Source organism: Hemiscyllium ocellatum, chromosome 24, assembly GCF_020745735.1.
Source record: "Hemiscyllium ocellatum isolate sHemOce1 chromosome 24, sHemOce1.pat.X.cur, whole genome shotgun sequence".
Lineage (NCBI taxonomy): Eukaryota > Metazoa > Chordata > Chondrichthyes > Orectolobiformes > Hemiscylliidae > Hemiscyllium > Hemiscyllium ocellatum.
This window is the reverse complement of record NC_083424.1, coordinates 37,347,206-37,362,147: the sequence shown is the minus strand read 5'-3', so window position 1 is coordinate 37,362,147 and position 14,942 is coordinate 37,347,206.

The following is a 14,942-nucleotide window of genomic DNA, read 5'->3' as shown; positions in this document are numbered from 1 at the left end:
ATTTCAGTGTTTATGTTACCAGCAATGCATCTGAGACAAACGTAGACACTGATCACAAACCATTGACATTTGTGGTAACATTTAAGGACAAAAATGCCAGACTGTTTAGATGGAGCTTGTTGTTGAAGCCATTCAATTTGACAATTGTGCATGTGGCATGTCACGAAAACATGATTGCCAATGCATTATTGAGACTTGAATGAGATACAGAGGCATTCGGTGCTGGGTTTACCACGGCCAGAATTTGCATGTAGTTGTGCATGTTCGTATGACCTGTATAAAGAAAGGGAAATGGTCAGCTTTCTGGCTGAGTTGAGCAGTTTTTAGTTCAGTCTTGAATTGGTTGGAAGTTCAACAGGGAGCTGTGTGGAAACTCTCTCTCTCTTCTGCTCTTCAACTTCAACCTGTGAGCATATGTTCCATCTAAACTAGTTTTTCAAGGGAGCTTGCTTATTGGGACTGTTGTGTATATTCGGAACAACATAATTAAGTCTCGTTGGATAGGTTGAGTTCTGTAGGGGTTCTTTATCCTGTTCTTTATACTTCATTGCATAATTTTGTGAATACATTTTTGTTTGTTTTAAAATCTAGTAGTCAAACTAGCTAATTTAATCTGGGTAATTTTCACTGTGCACTTACCAAACAAATTGCAGAGTTGTGGTCTGAGCTACCTGCTTAAGAATATTTTGAGTGGTCTAGTTTAGTCGATAACAATGTTAGTATGAAGAATAAGTCTGATAGGTTAAGGGACGGGAGAAATTGAGGCTCTGGTTGAGAAAAAGAAGGAGGCATAGACAACTGGGATTGAGTGAGTCCCTAAAGGAGTATAAGGGCAATATGAATATACTTAAGAAGGAAATCAGGAGGGCGAAAAGGGGACATGAGATAGCTTTGGCAAATAGGGTTAAGGAGAATCCCAGGAGATTCTAAAGTACATCCAGGGCAAAAAAAGTTACCAAGGAGAGAATAGGACCCCTTAAAGATCAATGTGGCTGTCTATATGTCAATGGGTGAGATACTAAATGGTAATTTTGCGTCAGTTTTTACTTTGGAGAAGGACATTGAAGCTGGGGAACTTGTGGAAATGAATAGTGATGTCTTGAAAAGAGTTCAAATTGCAGGAGCTGTGGAGCTGGAGGTCTTAAAACGGACAAAGGTAGATAAATCCATGAGGTCTGATCAGGTGTTTCCCAGAAATTTGTGGGAAGCTAGGGAAGAGATTATGGGTCCCTTTGCTGAGATATTTGTATCATTGACAGCCAAAGGTGATGTACTGGAAGATTGGAGGTTGGCTCACGTGATGCCAATATTTAAGAAAGGCTCTACAGAAAAGCTAGGGAGCTATAGACCAACGAGCCTGATGTCAATGGTGGGCAAGCTATTGGAGGGGATTCTCACGCACAGAATTTACATGCATTTGCAAAGGCAAGGACTGATTAGGGAGAGTCAACATAGCTTTGTGTGTGGGAAATCATGTCTCACTAACTTAAATGAGTTTTTTAAAAAGTGACAAAGAAGATTGATGAAAGCAGAGTGGTAGGCTTTGTCTATGTGGATTTGCATGAAGCGTTTGACAAGGTTCTGCTTGGTCGACTGGTTAGTAAAGTTATATCACATGGGATCCAGGGAGAGCTAGCCAATTGGCTACAAAATTGGCTTTAAAGTAGGAGACACAGAATGGTGGTAGAGGGTTGCTTTTTGGACTAGAAGCCTGTGACCAGCAGTATTGCCACAAGGATCGGTGCTGGGTTCACTACTTTTTGTCATTTATATAAATTATTTGGATGTGCCTTTTAGAAGCCTGCAGTTTGCAGAGATAGATTTGGCAAATAGAGTTAAGGACTCCAAAAGAGGTGGTGTAATGGACAATGAAGAAGATTATCTTAGACTACAATGGGATCGGCAGATGGAGTTTAATTTAGATAAATGTTGCATTTTGGTAAGGCAAACCAAGGCAGAACTTAGACAATTAATGGTAGGACCCTGAGGAGTGTTGCTGGACAATGAGACTGATGGGTGCAGGTTTATAGTTCCTTGAAAATTGACTTGCAAGTAGACAGTGGGGTGAAGAAGACATTTGATAAGCTTGCTTTCATTGGTCAAAACATTGAGTCTAGTAAGTGGAACATCATGATTGGGCATCGGTGAGATTTCTTTCAGAATACTGCGTACAATTCTGCATACAATTCTGGTCACCTTTCTCCAGGAAGGATGTTGTTAAACCTGGGAGAGTTCTGAAAAGATTTATAAGGATGTTGCTGGTACTGAAGGAATTGAGTTCTAAGAAGATGCTTTTTTCCCTGGAACATTGGATGCTGAGGGGTGACCTTATAGAGGTTTATAAAATCAAGAGGGGCATGGATAGGGTGAACAGCCAAAGTCTTTTTCCTAGGGTGAGGGAGACCAAAACTAGAGGGCATAGATTTAAGGTGGGAGGGGAAAGATTTTTAAAGGATCTGAGGGTAACATTTTCACACAGAGAATGGTGCGTGCATGGAATGTGCTGCCAGAGGAAGTGGTGGAGGCTGGAATAATTACAACATTTAAAAGGCATCTGGATGGGTACATGAAGATGAAGGGTTTGGAGGGATTTGGGCCAAATGTTGGCAAATAAGACTAGGTCAAATTGGGATGTCAGTTTGGTGTAGACAAATTGGACCAAAGGGTCTGTTTCCATGCTACATGGCTCTATGACACTAATTTCCAATCTTCAGGTTAGTCCTGCATTATGATCATGTCATGTTACAAATGGACAAATCAGAGCTCAGAATGGAATCTGACTAAATAGACCACTTAAAAAAGAAATTAATGTGGTGATATTTCACTGACACATTGGCACATAAGACTGCAGATTTAGTTTTAACAATAACACGGGTGTTTATTACACAAAAAAACAGAAGTAAATTAAAACAATCCAAGCTATCTACATATAGTGCAATTTGATTGACTTCAAATTGCATAGCAAATGAGAATCCCATTTATTGTCCAACATCATCTTATTACTGTTTCTCAAAACCCAGAGGTATTCCCTACCTACCTCATCTATGGATTTGATTTAACTGCTTCTTCTAAGTTCCAGTCCAGTCTGCTTTGTATTCCTTTCTCTTGATCACTTAGACAACTGAGAGCCCAAATCCTCTCTGTCTTTCAGCAATCTGCAGAATTTTATCCAAACACGTTTCACTCTTTTTAACAGAGGTCATTTATTTCCATAACCACACTGAACCTTTTATTCTCGGAGAAACTATTTTTGAATCTGACTTCAGTTAGGCTCCTAAAAACTTTCTGGTGTCTGGGATTATTTTTCAGATAAAATCAACCCTTGATTATTCTAAATCCAGACCAAGTTGATGTCTCTACTATCATAAATCCCCACAATATAAACAAACTTCCATTAACACTCCAGGAGGCTTGTGTTGATTTGAAATTATGGCTCCAGGAAGGCTAACCTAGTTAATTTTAAAACCCTTTCTCAAAAATAATCAACAGCCCTAAGATACTAGATTAAAATCCAAACACTTAAAAAAAAAATGTGCATAAATCACGCACTTTTCATCATTCCCAGAAACCCTAGGAAGATTTTTAAAATAGGCATTTGGTAGTACACAGCGGGAGCATTAAAAGTTAATGATGACTGACAGCTGCCAAGCTTTGCTTAAGTTTTAAACAAGGTAGGTTGATTCTGATTGGTCAAGACATTGCTTTGAGAAATGAACGAGTTAATGGTGAGTGTTGTGTTGAAACAGATGCATTGTGTGTCAAAAACAGATGGATCATATCAAGCAGCACGTTCCTTTGACTATTCCCCACAAGGAAGGTGCCCTTGCAGCACAAGTTTACAAAATACACAACACAGTGTCCAACAGTTGTTGCAATTTTGCAACTGGATGACATTAGCTACATAAGCCCGAGTATGTGAAGAATTATGTGGACAAACAATTTAAGATTGTCAATCTGGTTGCAGTATGGTCTACTTGTATGTCGGGGAAGCTACAGATATTCATCTAAAGGGTCCTGGCATTTGCAGACAGAAAGAACACGTTCATGCACTGCACCTGTTGCAACACTGCTACAGTCAGAATCCATATGCCAAACAATCAGCACTGTCCATTCACCCACAAGGTAACTGTTGTTTTTCCTACACATGATATTTATTGTGAATTGAGCCATGGCAATCAATGCAGTGAAGCTACAATCATGGAGCAGGATATGAAAGGGAAGTTTGCAAGCAGTGATGTTTCCATGGCCTTTCTGTGTTTGTCATTCAGAATAGGATAGGTCACCAGTTTAGAAGAAACCTAGACGTGTTGCCACAGATGCTGCACACAGTTGTCACTGAGAGTAGAGCATTTCTTTCCAGGAAATGGCGAGACAAGTGGTGAGAAGGGTAAATAATTGGGTGAGTTGGTTTTGGAAACCCTGCAATTAAATGTCAGGTAACTTTCTTGACTTGCCAGCAATTAAGACCCTTAAGAGATCAATTAATGGCCACTTCAGAGTCTCAACTTGTCACCTCCTTGATGATCCATCTCTCCAGTGGTTGAGAAAAATGGCTATTGTCTCACCTAGGAAACTAGGGTGCCTCCTCAGTTAGGGTGGAGTGGCTTCAATATCCCTACCTGGGGGCAATGGAAGGTATGGATGATGGACAGGGGTGAGTCTCCGAAAGCCAATTGTCTGGCCCTGCCTCTGTCCAAGCCCCCCACCACACCATTTGAACCTAAACATCATTTATCTTCTCGTCTCTGGATCCTCAGAGGAGTAGGCCTTGATCAATGAACTAAGAGGCACAAAGGTTTCAGGTGTCTCATTGAGCCAAGTCGAGGATTGTGAGAAGGTGAGAAACCTGCCCTCAATCAGCCTGTCAACTTTTTAAGAGTGGATGATCGGGTGATTTACCTCACCAGTAGAAAGTGTATTGCCACCCAACAGGCTCTCTCCTACATTTTGGGCATGATATCCTTTTTTTCTTTACTCTGTGTCTGAAGTGGAAGTTTTGAATGTTTAAGGTGTTGAGAGAGCACTCAAAAACAATTTAGCTAATGCAATCTCTCTGCTGTTTCCCCTTCAGGTAGTTACTAATTTCCCTTTCGCAAGACATGAACATAATGTACCTCAAACAGATTCTCAGGGAGCTCAACTTTGCATTAATTTCATCTGCTGTGTACTTTCCCATTCCACCAGCCTGGCATTATCCTCTTGAGATCCATCACCAGCCTCCTCACAGATAATTTCCAACTTCTGCATCATCTACATCTTCAGCCGCCAACCTGCTTTTGCAGCGATAATATTGATTGGATTAGTCTAGTTCAGTTTGTCGTTAATAGTGGTCCCCAGAATGTTGCTGATGAAATGTTCAACAGTGTTTATATTATTGAGTGGTGAGGAGAAATGATTGAACTATCTGCAGTTGGAGATAGTAATTACTTCTGTGTTTCCTCTATCATAACAATAACCACACTTCAAAAGGGCTACAATGGCTGTAAAATGGTTTGGAATGTCTTGAGAAAATGCAATTCACTTACCAAAGATGTTTATCACTTAGCCAAACATGCAACATGCACCTCCATATTGGCAGAGGTGAGTTTTAAAATGGGAAGAAGAATATTCCCAGTTTATTTGCAATATTGACGGATTACCATTCTTACCAGTGCACCACTATTTCAAATGTTTCCTCACCCAAGCCCCAGGGCCACCATAGTTTAACTCTACATTTCAACCAGATTATTTACTTGCCTTTGGGCTTTTAAGAGATTTTAAACTCTTAATAACTGTTGACTGACAATATATTAACAAATTTTACAGTATATGCTGGTCTGGGTGAATCCTGGTGTTGAGTTTAAAGTACCTAAAAATATCTGTACATCGTGTACACCTCACACGGTCAGCAAGACTCTAGCATCGACTTTCTGGTTGGAATGTTGAACACAAATGAAATAAACGGGGAAGAAATGCTTACAGTGTTACTGGGTTGTTGGGGGGTGGGGGGCAATACTGTCAGCATGGTTTGAGTTTGAGAAAGATCTCCTACCGATTTACAATCCTTGGGGCTTTTTTCACAGCAACAATGATCAGTTGTGGAATAGCAGAAAGGAAGCCCTGACATTCAAGATAATGATCTTTTGCAGGCAGGTACTTTCTGATTTGAAGCTTTGAGTGATGTATAAGTGTCAATTTGTCCAAATTGTATTTGGTACAGGATACATTAAAGGGTAAGTCTCACACTGTTTCAGTTTCACACTGGATTAGGTTCAGACTGGATTTGAGCTCACACTGCTTCAGTCTTCACTGGATTTAGGTTCACACTGCTTCAGTCTTCACTGGATTTAAGCACAAACTGCTTCAATCTTCACTGGATTTGAGCTCACACTGCTTCAATCTTCCCTAGATTTAGGCTAACACTGCTTCAGTCTTCACTGGATTTAAGCTAACACTGGTTCAATCTTCACTGGATTTAGGCTCACACTGCTTCAGTCTTCACTGGATTTAGGCTCACACTGCTTCAGTCTTCACTGGATTTAGAACACACTGCTTCAGTCTTCACTGGATTTAGGCTCACACTGCTTCAGTCTTCACTGGATTTAGAACACACTGCTTTAGTCTTCAAGGATTTAGGCTCACACTGCTTCATTCTTCACTGGATTTAAGGTCACACTGCTTCAGTCTTCACTGGATTTCAGCTCACACTGCTTCAGTCTTCACTGGATTTAGGCTCACACTGTTTCAGCCTTCATTGGATTTAGACTCACCCTGCTTCAGTCACCACTGGATTTAGAATGCACACTGCTTCAGTCTTCACTGGATTTGAGCTCACACTGCTTCAGTCATCACTGGATTTAAGCTCACCACTGCTTCAGTCTTCACTGGATTTAGAACACACTGCTTTAGTCTTCACTGGATTTAGGCTCACACTGCTTCAGTCTTCACTGGATTTAAGCTCACCACTGCTTCAGTCTTCACTGGATTTAGAACACACTGCTTCAGTCTTCACTGGATGTAGGCTCACACTGCTTCAGTCTTCACGGGATTTAGGCACACACTGCTTCAGTCTTCACTGGATGTAGGCTCACACTGCTTCAGTCTTCACTGGATTTAAGCTCACCGCTGCTTCAGTCTTCACTGGATTTAGGCTCAGACTGCTTCAGTCTTCACTGGATTTAAGCTCACCACTGCTTTAGTCTTCACTGGGTTTAGAACACACACTGCTTCAGTCTTCAAGGATTTAGGCGCACACTGCTTCGTTCTTCACTAGATTTCGGCTCACACTGCTTCATTCTTCACTGGATTTAAGGTAACACTGCTTCAGTCTTCACTGGATTTTGGCTCACACTGCTTCAGTCTTCACTGGATTTAGAACACACACTGCTTCAGTCTTCACTGGATTTGAGCTCACACTGCTTCAGTCATCACTGGATTTAGAATGCACACTGCTTCAGTCTTCACTGGATTTAGAACGCACACTGCTTCAGTCTTCACTGGTTTTAAGCTCACATTGCTTCAGCCTTCACTGGATTTAGACTCACTCTGCTTCAGTCTTCACTGGATTTGAGCCCACACTTTTTCAGCCTCCACTGGATTTAGATTCATTCTGTTTCAGTCTTCATTTGATTTGGGTTCACATTGCTTCAGTCATCACGGGGTTTAAGCTCACACTGCTTCAGTCTTCATTGGATTTAAGGTCACACACTGCTTCAGTCTTCCCTGGATTTAGAACACCCACTGCTTCAGTCTTCACTGGATTTAAGCTCGCACTGTTTCAGCCTCCACTGGATTTAGGTTCACTCTGTTTCAGTCTTCACTGGATTTAGAACACACACTGCTTCAGTCTTCACTGAATTTAAGCTCATACTGCTTCAGTCTTCACTGGATTTAGAACACACACTGCTTCAGTCTTCACTGAATTCAGACTCACAATGCTTTAGTCTTCACTGGATTTAGAACACACACTACTTCAGTCTTCAAGGATTTGAGCTCACACTGCTTCGTTCTTCACTAATGTTCGGCTCACACGGATTCATTCTTCACTGGATTCAAGGTTACACTGCTTCAGTCTTCACTGGATTTCGGCTCACACTGCTTCAGTCTTCACTGGATTTAGAACACACACTGCTTCAGTCTTCACTGGATTTGAGCCCATACTGGTTCAGCCTTTATTGTATTTAGGCTCACACTGCTTCAGTCTTCACTGGATTTAGAATGCACACTGCTTCAGTCTTCACTGGATTTGAGCTCACACTGCTTCAGTCATCACTGGATTTAGAACGCACACTGCTTCAGTCTTCACTGGATTTAGAACACACACTGCTTCAGTCTTCACTGGTTTTAAGCTCACATTGCTTCAGTCTTCACTGGATTTAGACTCACTCTGCTTCAGTCTTCACTGGATTTAGAACACACACTGCTTCAGTCTTCACTGAATTCAGACTCACAATGCTTCAGTCTTCACTGGATTTAGAACACACACTGCTTCAGTCTTCACTGGATTTAGGTTCACACTGCTTCAGTCTTCACTGGATTTCAGCTCACCACTGCTTCATTCTTCACTGGATTTAGAATACACACTTCTTCAGTCTTCACTGGATTTAGGTTCACACTGCTTCAGTCTTCACTGCATTTAGGCTCACACTGCTCCAGTCTTCACTGGATTTAAGCTCACCACTGCTTCCGTCTTCACTGAATTTAGGCTCACACTGCTCCAGTCTTCACTGGATTTAAGCTCACACTGCTTCAGTCTTCACTGGATTTAGGCTCACACTGCTTCAGTCTTCATTGGATTTAAGCTCCCCACTGTTTCAGTCTTCACTGGATTTAGAACACACACTGATTCAGTCTTCACTGGATTTAGAATACACACTTCTTTAGTCTTCACTGGATTTAGATTCAATCTGCTTCAGTGTTTACTGGATTTGAGTCCATACTGGTTCAGCCTTCACTGGATTTAGGTTCATACTGTTTCAGTCTTCACTGGATTTAGGCTCACACTGCTTCTGTCTTCACTGGGTTTAGAACACACACTCCTTCAGTCTTCAATGATTTAGGCTCACACTGCTTCAGATTTCACTGGATTTAAACTCATACTGCTTCAGTCTTCACTAGATTTAGAACACATACAGCTTCAGTCTTAACTGGATTTAGAACACACACTGCTTCAGTCACCACTGGATTTAGGCTCACACTGCTTCAGTCTTCACTGGATTTAAGCTAACACTGGTTCAATCTTCACATGATTTAGGCTCACACTGCTTCAATCTTCACTGGATTTAGAACACATACAGCTTCAGTCTTCACTGAATTTAGAACACACACTGCTTCAGTCTTCACTGGATTTGAGCTCACCCTGCTTCAGTCTTCACTGGATTTAGAGCACCCACTGCTTCAGTCTTCTCTGGATTTAGACTCACTCTGCTTCAGTCTAAACTGGATTTGAGCCCACACTGTTTCAGCCTCCACTGGATTTAGGTTCACTCTGTTTCAGTCGTCACTGGATTTAGGTTTACACTGCTTCAGTCTTCACTGGAGTTCGGCTCACACTGCTTCAGTCTTCACTGGATTTAGGCCCACACTGCTTCAGTCTTCACTGAATTTAAGCTCATACTGCTTCAGTCTTCACTGGATTTAAGCTCACACTGCTTCAATCGTCACTGGATTTAGAACACATACTGCTCCATTCTTCACTGGATTTAGGTTCACACTGCTTCAGTCTTCACTGGATTTAAGCTCACCACTGCTTCATTCTTCACTGAATTTAGAACACACACAGCTTCGGTCTTCACAGGAGTTAGGTTCACACTGCTTCTGTCTTCACTGGATTTAGGCTCCACTGCTTCAATCTTCGCTGGATTTAGAACACACACTGCTTCATTCTTCACTGGACTTGAGCTCACACTGCTTCAGTCTTCACTGGATTTAGGCTCCACTGCTCCAGTCTTCACTGGATTTAGAACACACATGCTTCATTCTTCACTGGATTTGAGCTCACACTGCTTCAGTCTTCACTGGATGTAGGCTCACTCTGCTTCAGTCTTCACTGGGTGTAAGCTCACCACTGCTTCCGTCTTCACTGGAATTAAACTCACCACTGCTTCATTCTTCAAGGATTTAGAACACACACTGCTTCAGTCTTCACTGGATTTAGGTTCACACTGCTTCAGTCTTCATTGGATTTAAGCTCATCACTGCTTCATTCTTCACTGAATTTTGGCTCACACTGCTTCAGTCTTCACTGGATTTAGAACACACACTGCTTCCTTCTTCACTGGATTTGAGCTCATACTGCTTCAGTCTTCACTGGATTTAGAACACACACTGCTTCAGTCTTCACTGGATTTAAGCTCATACTGCTTAATTCTTCACTGGATTTAGGCTCACACTGCTTCAGTCTTCACTGGATTTTGGTTCACACTGCTTCAGTCTTCACTGGATTTCAGCTCACACTGCTTCAATCTTCACTGGATTTAGGCTCACACTGCTTCAATCTTCACTGGATTTAGGCTCACACTGCTTCAGTCTTCACTGGATTTAGAACACACACAGCTTCAGTCTTCACTTGATTTAGACTCACTCTGCGTCAGTCTTAACTCGATTTAGGTTCACACTACTTCTGTCTTTTACAACAATTGATGATTATTCCTTTAGTGGAGTTTCATTGCTGACTCAAGCTTTCAGTTCCACATTTGTGTAATTGAGTTTGAATTGCGCTACTGTGGAAATAGCTGGGGCTGCTGGATAACTAGTGGAGTGACATTATCACTATATCACCATCCCCTTGTAAAAATGAAATAAACTAAAAAACAAACCTTTCACAATTCAGTATCATTCCATGGCTATCCCCAAAGACACAACTGAGATAAAGTGAAAAATCACACAATACCCAGGTTATAGTCCAACAGGCTTATTTGGAAGCACTAGCTTTCAGAGGGATCAGCGTTCCGAAAGCTAGTGTTTCCAAATAAACATATTAGACTATAACCTGGTGTTGTGTGATTTGTAACTTTGTCCACACCAGTCCAACACCAACACCTCCAAGTCAAAGCAACTGAGAGGAAGAGATGAGGTTGTTGATTTTAAGTGGGAACATCTGCTTACGTTTGGATCTTTGCCATCCAAGAGTGACAAGACCTGCCTGATGAAACATTGTATTACTTGTGAAAGAGAGCTCCATGGTTTATCTTGTACTGATTTATTTTGTAATTGATGAAGTGATGGCACAAATGAAAACAAGTGGCAAGGATGGGAAATGATACTTAAACTGTGCTGTAATTTCTGTATTCATATAGTTCCCACTGAAATATTGACATTTATATTCTAATTGTCATTATGATATTTCCCCCACAGATCTAAAAACGATGTTGAAGTATGGAATGTGGTTTCTATTCCATTTGTGGTGCTGACCATTAACTCCCTGGTTTCTCCTTCCATGTTCCTGAATATAGTTTATCTTTTGATTAACTGGTTTCAAATATAGCCATTAAGAAAGTAGAGCTATGCAATTAAACAATATGTTATGTTTTTCCTGAATGTCCTAAATCACTCCACCCTCAATGAAATACTTTTGCAATGTTAAAAACTGGCCAAAAGACAATGGTTCTTGCTCATAAGGAAATAGCACATGAAAGAGGAGCAGGCATATGTTATTTGGCCCATCAGATCTGCTCCACCATCAAATAAAACTGCAGCGGATCGGATTGTGACTTTAGCTCCACGTTCCTGCCTGGTTCACCATCACCCGTAACTTTGTTATTGATCTAAGATCGGATTAATTCAGTCTTACATCAATGACCCAGACTCCACTGTGGAGCAGAATTGCAAAGACTGCTGACCATTTGAGAGAAGAAATGCCTCTTTACCTCCAGTTCAATGGGTTGGGGGGTGTGGGGGTGGGGGGGGGTGGGGTGGGGGTAGACTTTGAGGTCAAATTGCTTTGTATGTTCCATGGCTGGCTGTTCTCCTCCACCTGACCCACAGGTCAGCTCTATATCTGAATGAATCCAGCCCTCCCCTGCCCCTTTCACCTGCAGGGCTATCTGAGCCTAGATATCGTCCTCCATCGGTTAAGACATAGAGTCCTATTTATATGCAGATACAAGCCTCCACTAAAGCTTTTAGTATTGTCCCACCTACTGACAGCAGTTGATGGGCCAGCTTCCAGTGAATGGAAGCTGTCCACTTCATCCTGCCCTTTGAGTGTTGCCAGGCTCCAATTCACCTCCTGAGAGTGAATTTGCCACAGCCCACCTTTCCTCAGCAATCTCCACCTAACTAACCAAGGTTAAAAGTGAAGCTGTGGGATGCTTGCAGTGAACTAACAACTTGGTAAGAATTCTGCTTCCAACTCATCCATGTTTGGAGGTTTGAACAACTCCTGTTCTCACTCTTCTCCATGAGGACATGGGCCAGGTGCTGGCGGGTGGGGTTAGATTGGGTATATGGTCTACCAAGATTAGATATCTGGTCTGCATGGACGAGTTGGACCGAAGGGTCTGTTTCCGTGCTGTACATCTCTATGACTCTATTCCTTCTCCTTTTTCAGTCTCAGCCTTGATCTGGATGTCTTACACATGTTCTGTGCTTTTTTTTTTGCCAATTTATGTTACATTATATGGTGAGAATGAGATGCCTCTGATAGGGATCACATTGACATTTTAATTGAGTTTATAAAGATCACCCCAACTCAATAGTAGTAGTACCTGTTTTGTACCTTCATTCTTCTCTTGCAGGACAGTATAAAAGTTGATGGACATGATAGGCTGCAATGCTTTTTACATGACGAACCATCTTTATAACAAACAATAGGGGTGGTAATCCTGTCGGAGAATTTATGGTCACTCACACTTCATTAAGCCATTCAAAAGTTGGAATTACTGATACCCACAAGATGTCAGTATCTCAACTGTTATAATCAGAGTTCTTACCTTCAAACTTTTAATGTTGCATCCTCTGTCTCAGAGGTGAGAATGTCACCATGAAACCAATTGCTCAGTCCTAGTATTTTTATTATAACTGTAACATTTAAATCATGTGTCTAGCAAAGGACACATTGGAAGCATTGAAAATATCTTTTTCAGAGGAAGTCCAGTTGACTTAATATGTCTTAACATATTAAGACATCAATATGTCATCTTGATTTCTCAAATACTTTAGGAGTGTGTTAAGAATCTATACAGTACAATCTTGTTGAATCATTCCAATAAAGTTTGAAAAAGTCATTTACCCCTGAGCATCTGTAGTTTTGGGTCATTTTCAAGATGCTATATAAATGTAAATGGTTGTTGAAAATTGGACCAATGTAAGCTCAAACACTAGGCAAAGCCCAGCAGTCTTGGAAGCTAATCCTTTACAGAATTGTGGATGTAAGACATTTGGATTTAGAGAATCAACAACATCTACAGGTCATATTCCATCAAATGTGCAGTTTTTATTTTGGTGTTACATGTCACTCTTCAGAAATTTTCCAATATAGTGCTTTTGAACTGTTGTGTGTAAAGCCAGTTTTACATTGTGAACTTGGAGCTCTATGCCTTGATCATTAGTCTCCAAAAAGGATGTCAGGGGGTTGGAGGCCATTTGTTTCGATGTTATTAGTGGTGGAGGACTAGAGGCTAGAGAGACTGGGATTGTTCACCACAGAAGACAAAAGTTTCAAGTATGACTTGTGTCAAAGTGATTAGGTGCTTTAATAAAGTAGATGGAGATTAAGGTAAGGAACTAAAGAATACAGATTTAAAGTAACTGACAAGAAAAGCAGGAGGGAATTGAGGAGAATGCGTTTTCATGCAGCAAATATGAAAACTAACATACAGTGGCTGAGAGCAGTGGTATGGACAGAAATGATGGGCCCCTGACCCCTGACCTAAGCACAATGGCCTTCCCAGAGACCTGGTTACTGGGCCTGGATGTAACTCTCTGTCTGCTGCCTGAAGGATTAGTTAGAGACAGATTCATGATAGAAATAGTTGAGAGGAAAAGAACTGGCATTGCAATGGAGGAGGGACTTTCAAAAACCTGGCACAAGCATGGTGGGCTGAATGGCCTCCTTTTGTGCTATCTCATTTCACAAGCGTAATTAGGATCTGCCAGATTCACATTCCTGCAGCATGCATTGAAGAGGTAACTGATTGCTAATCAAGTAGCACATCCGTCATAAAATTCCACAAGCCTTTATGCTGCTTCATAAATTATATCTTATTTCTTACGCTTCTGCACACGTGGACAATTTTGTTTTGAAGTTAAGGTAATGACAGCGGCATGCCCCAACCATTTCTGTTTCCATTTTCTCTGAAGTAAGTGATGTTGTCTCTTGAGATTTCTTAAATTGCGTCGGATGCGCGGTATGCATTTCAGAAATCAGGGCATATGGTCACATTTTACCGTGGTGTATTATGAAATGCAAATGAGATGATATCCTTGTTTTGTTTTGAGAAAATGAAAAACAGACAAGATTGAAAATAAATGTTGTCTTTGATCCAGCCGGAAAGTTTGTTTGCAATCAATTTGCTACAGAAGTTGTAATTGTTGTGGTTAGTGTCGGCTTCTCAAGATCAGTTGAAATGTCGCTGTCTGGAGGCAGGAGGATGACATCTCTTTTAGTTCTGCTGCAAACACCCTGGAGCCACAGTCTGAACCACCCACTCTCGAAATTCCATTATTCTCCCTTTTTCTTTGAATTGCAAGGAGACAGAATGTCTCTCTGCTTGAGTAAATAAAGTTGCAGCCAACTCCCCAGCCCATCTCTCTCCCCACCCCCTCACTTTATGCATCACGAATGGCCTGCCATTTCCCCTCTGTCAATGAAAGGCGAGAATTTTAAACAGACTGCTTTCAGGGATCAATTTTAAATTGGGACACGGGCGCCAGTCCCGCAACAGGTTCTCAAGGTTTGTCAATCAGGGCATGAAATATTCACCAGTTTTAATCTTCTTATGGGATCTCCTGCTACGGTGTGG